This window comes from Rosa rugosa, chromosome 5 (assembly GCF_958449725.1).
Source record: "Rosa rugosa chromosome 5, drRosRugo1.1, whole genome shotgun sequence".
NCBI lineage: Eukaryota > Viridiplantae > Streptophyta > Magnoliopsida > Rosales > Rosaceae > Rosa > Rosa rugosa.
In genome coordinates this window covers 22,393,895-22,399,894 of record NC_084824.1, presented here as the reverse complement: position 1 = coordinate 22,399,894, position 6,000 = coordinate 22,393,895, and the positions used below count along the sequence as shown (strand labels likewise).

Genomic DNA, 6,000 nt, shown 5'->3' with positions numbered 1-6,000 from the left:
CTGCTAAAACTAATTGCAGTGGGGACTATGTCAATGTGGAACTTAACAATACACTTTGTGTTACTGCTCTTCAAAAAATTAAAGATATGAGTAACATTACTACTTTTTGTTTTGATAATGAGCACTGTCCTAATCACGTAGTCTGAAACTGAAAATTCATTCCCTTTTAACTTGCAGTGTCTTCTACAAATAAATCTTGCACAGAAGAAATCACAAGTTCTTCTTGCGTATCAGAAAAATCTATCAGAAACAGGTCTTCGAGCTTTGATATACAGGTGATCTTCCCTGTGCCATCTATTTCCTCCAACTCAACTACTTATTTTAAGTCTAACCATATATTAATGGTCCTCATATAAATGTGATCTCAATATCATGCATATGATGTTTGAATATCATATACTCTTAAATTCAATTTTTATACCCTAGCTATTTTGCATCTCAGAAAGCTAGACAATATTCCAATTTTTACTGTTGGAATGAATACTGGGAAACCATTTGTTGCATTCTACAAAATGGACAACAAAACCAACTGAAAAATTCCCATCGATTTTTGGTCTTATCTTCGATACTGACTATATGGTACATTTTGCCTTGCAGTGGTGATCATGACATATCAGTTCCATGGATTATATTATGCTTCAGGTTGGATCCTCTAGAAGTTGATTAGTTCAAGCATCTAAGGTTCATTCAGGTTGGTTATTTTGCTTGACCTTTGAAGTACTTTACTGACCTTCAAGTACCAGAAAGTTTATTAATATCAATGTATTTTTGATATCAGTATTTATTTGTAGAGGAAGATCAACTTACCTGAGATATCTAATCCTTTCACTTCTTTGCAGGGTAATTGGGGCGTAGGGAGAAGGAAGATTTGGAGTAGGTATTGTTTTTGACTTGGCTACTATTATCTATCCAAACAACCATTCAGGCCACAAAAAGCTTGGATAAGCCCTTTTGATTTTGGTTCATGTTTTATCGTTTATGAGGGTTTGATTTGTGACAATTTTTATTTACTGTTGGGGTGAGTTTCTTATTTGGTTTGTTGGCTAGATGCTTGCATAAATTGGAGGTGTTTTTGGAAATTTATTAGTGGTCATTTAGTTCAGAAATTGGAGGTGTTTTTGTAATTGGAAGATTGTATTTTTAGTGATATACAGTGATTGATTTTTGTTATGTTTGTTTTGTCATGAATTGATCATTGATCATTGATTTTTGAATTTTGCAGTTGTGTAGATACTTTTCACGAAGAGAAGAGCAAACGTGAAAGAAGAAAAGAAAACAAAGCTTTGACTATGGAATTGTTGGCTGTGGCATATTCGTCCCTTGTAGCCATAATGGAGGAGATTATATATAGGTTGGTCATGCTGGAATTTTCAGCCACACAGAAGTATTCTCTTGCATCTAATTCAACTTACAATGTGGAAGAGGCTGGTGATCTGTAAGGCATAAATGGAGGAATGTATAGATTTGATAATGGAAGAATTAGAGAGAGTTTGTAAGAGTTAGTGAAAAAGTTTGTGAACCAGCTTTTATGATATGTAAAACGATAGAATATTCGGCAAACATTATAAGATTGTGATTACTACTCTTATCGCCTAAACCCACAGCATCGCGCGGACGTACTTTCTAGTATGATGTCTAGATATAAAGTTGAAATCAGTTTTAACCATAAAAACTGATGTCTAGTAATATAGATACATCAGTTCCAAAATGAAAATCGATGTTACTGAAATATACAGACATCGATTTTTTGTCGAAAACGATATGTTACTGAGTACCAGACATCAGTTCCAATATGGAAATCGATGTTACTAAAATATACAGACATCGATTTTTTGTCGAAAACGATATGTTACTGAGTACCAGACATCAGTTTCAAAATGGAAATCGATGTTACTAAAATATACAGACATCGATTTTTTGTCGAAAACAATATGTTACTGAGTACCAGACATCAGTTCCAAAATGGGAACCGATGTCTGTAACAGTATCAGTCATCGGTTTTTAAATCAATAACGATGTTAAAACGCAAACTTGTGTTGTGTAATCTATATTTCTTTAAGCATTAAATACAATAAAATGTGGGTTTAACAATAGTAAAACATGTAAGTTTGTTATTATTTAAACCTATTTACATCGATTTATAATTAGGAACCGATGTCTACACGAATACTAGACATCGGCTAAAAACCGATGTCTGAATTTTTCGGATCTTTCTCATCACCCACAAAGACATCGGTCGGGTTTTTGTTTCTCATCAGTTTTTGGCCGATGTCTGGGGCCATAATTCTAGTAGTGGATGTTCAGACAACATGAACATGAATTATTTGCTGCTTTAAGTATGTGATGTCTGAGTGAATCTCAGACAATAGAAACGACCTATTTTTGTTGTCTGAATCAGCTTTGCACAATTGATTGCAGATATGAAATTTCATGTCGATAACATATTCAAAATACCACATTGTCATAGATTACTGCCATCTGTTTCATACATTGCCATATCCAACACGTTTACAAAAATAACCTCAATATAGCAAGTCTATCATATATCAAGGTTACCAAACCACGTCCCCAAGCCCAAGTACTAACCAGCTAGATGCGATCATTTGCTTACATATATGTTTTAACAACAAATTTTGCCCACTTTGTTCTGACTATATCAATATGGTGCTGCCTATATTCTGCCTTCCCTCTTCTCTCCCACTGAAACAAATTAGTTTGCACTTAGAATTCAGAAAACTATCCAATAATCCATGACTATTATAAAATGAACATAAATAGCAAATACTAATTTCATCTTTGAAAAAAGCAACTACTGCACTGATTTAACTATGAAGAAGTACCCATATTTAAATTCGATGCAACAAACTGAAGATATTGTCTTTAATAAGATATGTAAACTAATACAAGGCAGAATTAATTGACAGAAGTGAAATGAAAGAAAGCCTAGACTAATAATACCTTTTTGGAAGAATAAAATTTGTGGAGTGGTTTTAGAATTCTTGGTCAGGCTTGATATTGCCACAGAAGGCAGAGAAGTCATAATTGAGAAACATGGGAGGAACACAGTCCTCTAGAGAAATGGCATCAGGAACTTGGGGGATGAAGTATAGAACTTGCTGAAATAAGAAAGAATAGATTCAGATATACATTTTAATGAAAGCATTAAAATACACTGGCATATAAAAGAGGAGGACTACCACTGCCTATAAAATCTAACCTATAGCTAGCAAAGAAAATTTCCTACTTCAAATTCTTGCCTTATTTGATTGATCTCCTACAGATCATTTAGCATGTACATGTGAGAAAAAAAAAAAAAAAAAAACCAAACATCAGTTTTACCACTTTGAAAAAGTTATTCTGATCAATAATAAACTTAAAGCAAGTCATAGTTCAAGGTAATAAACTCCAATTTAGTCATCACCCCTTTTTGGTTCTTAAACAAAGACCAGTAGGTTGGTAGACTCTCCATACAACTTGAATCAAAGTCAATTGACTGCCCTGTGAGAGGAAAACCATCTCCAACTTTGCAATCTTTTCTCTACCCATCTCTTTAACTGCTTCCAGAAGGGTAATGCTAAGATTATCCTGGTGGAGAATCCAAGTGCGTCAAAGGCTATGACCAAACAGTACACCCCAAAAATATTGGTGGAGGAAGCACCTAAATTGTTTGGGTAACCAGAGTTTTCAATTCTACAAACTCACCGTACCCACATTAGAAACTACCTTACTAATTGACTATCCTTTTGTAGCTCCTCTCTCGAACAGAGAGAAGCAAGTTGTTAGTAATAGTCAAAGTCATGAAGTTGGAGCTTCCAGGCTCCTCCCTATACAATCATGATTGTTTTGACACCTTCTTATTTCTCTTCAGAGTAGAGAAGTGAATTTCCAAATCCACAATGGTGGAAGTTATAGTCTTATTGACCTTGGAGCAGTGAACCAGAAACCTACCTGTCCTAAGGCTTGTGTAGTTTATGAGATTGATGTTTAGCATTAGACCAGCTCCAATCAGAGAAAGAAATGGATTCAGTAAGGATTAGTTTCAGTCCAGTTGAATGTCTGTTATCAATAACAACGAAAAACACAAAATCTAGAGCAAGTTGAAAGTTCAAGATATTAGCTCACTCTTACTCACACACCTTCATATATGTAATGTATATAGTCACAAAGAAGAAAAACAAAGCACCAACCAACATGCTAATTGCCAATGACAAATTTTATTCGGGGTAAGCCAACAAATGCATAATTCATATGAGGAAAATGAAAAAAGATTAAAATAGCCAACTAAGTCTCGCCCTATTCAGAGCTCTTGTACAGAACTACAGATCACTTTAAAGTCGAAAAGGAAACCACCATACAATGGATATCAGTAAGAACTGCCCGCCCAGCAACCATCGAAAGTTCTGTTAAATCGAAATAAGTTGACAGCAAACAGTTGTGCTCAACCAGTTCAGAAACAATCAACAAACAAGAAATAAGTTTAACAAATATAGAAAAAGAAAACAATTATAGTGGGATGACCAAAATGCTTGGTAAATGTCTGAGAAATGGTCAAATTAGCTTTGATTTGCCAACATTCCTAGCTCAGAGGCTGAGCCAGAAAATGATTTTGATCAGCTCAGGAAAGTTTTAGTTTACTTAAAAACAAGAAAACAGATATATTATAATCGTGGAAACTTGCTTCTTTATCTTGCCAAACATAGAAAAGAAACAAGAATAGATACTAGAAAGGATTGAGTTTGAGTGATTACCCTCTTGAAGCAAACTGCTTTTAAGCATTCAAGGCTGCCCCAAAGATTAAGGCCAAGACCAAATCACCAATACTGGTGCTGCATAGGAAGAGAAGACTTTGTAAGTCAAGGTTCCCAAGATAAATCATTCTGTGGTTGTGACTTGTTGCTCTACATTATTTTTTAAGTACGTAATTAATTCTGACGCGGTGTGGAAAAATTAAGGCTGAATAGAGAGTCCCCCCAACCAAACCTACTTCTTTAGCATTTGATGGTTGTCTCTTTCCTGGAAAGAGCAAGGAAATTTACAGTTATTTACAGAAAGCGCAAAGATAATTTAGTCTAGAATTTGATAGTGAATAGATTTTGATTCTCTCCAACATTGGAATTGTGCCATATGTCTACCCATGAAATGGTTTGCATGTAGATGTTTCTGATATGATATCATGCACCCCTTCAGAACTGAATTTCAAATTATAGCCTTCCTTGCCCTCCCCTCTTTAGTCTTTTCTAACAAAACTCCAACTATAAGAAAAAGAAGTAAAATTAACCAAAAATATCATCTCTAATTATGCCATATAACTTAAATGACATGATCAACATGGGAGGGTGATATTCACACGAGCTACAAAAGCATTCTTTGCACTAGCAGATAAATCCAATCAATCAAATGAAGTAGGGCTCGTCAACGGCCGGGCCCAGCCCGGCCCATTCATAGTGGGTTTGGGCCGGGCCGGGTTTTATTGTAAATCGAAGGATCCAAGCCCATCCATATAAAGCGGCCTTTTTCTGGCCGGGCCGGGCCGGGTCTTGCGGACTTTTTTGGGACGCGCCTTGTGGGCTTTATTTATAATAAATATTTAAAGACACTAATTTTTTTATAAATCTATATTTATATATCATACATTCCAAAGAGCAACCTCTATCAATTCAAAGAAAATGGGAAAACCGACCGTTGGATGTGATTATTACAATAAATTATGCGTGTGGTTAAAAATTTAGTCAATTTCACCATAGTTTCGAACCCGATCGGATTGGTCAAACGTAGTCATTTGTATGTTTTCTTGGTTGACCGATGACATAACGACCGCGAAACGTACTTATTTTTTTACATCACGTTTGTAAATATTTCATCGATGGATGTGCGTGGACATAAGATAAAAATTTCAATTTTAATTACAAATACATTGGTCTATACCAATTTGCCTCCTAAAGTTGTATAACTTATACATTGCATTTAAATTGTTGAGGTTCATTCTAAAGCAAACATGAA

At 35.0% G+C, this 6,000-nt stretch overlaps 1 long non-coding RNA gene across 1 annotated transcript; it reads right to left on the bottom strand.

Moving 5' to 3' along the window:
* Positions 1-2,442: 2,442 nt before the first annotated feature.
* LOC133710462 (uncharacterized) lies at positions 2,443-4,918 on the bottom strand. Its single transcript, XR_009846698.1, has 3 exons — positions 4,749-4,918; positions 2,959-3,116; positions 2,443-2,700 (listed from the first exon to the last, which is right to left on the bottom strand). It is a non-coding gene; the product is annotated as an uncharacterized LOC133710462 (long non-coding RNA).
* Positions 4,919-6,000: the final 1,082 nt, after the last annotated feature.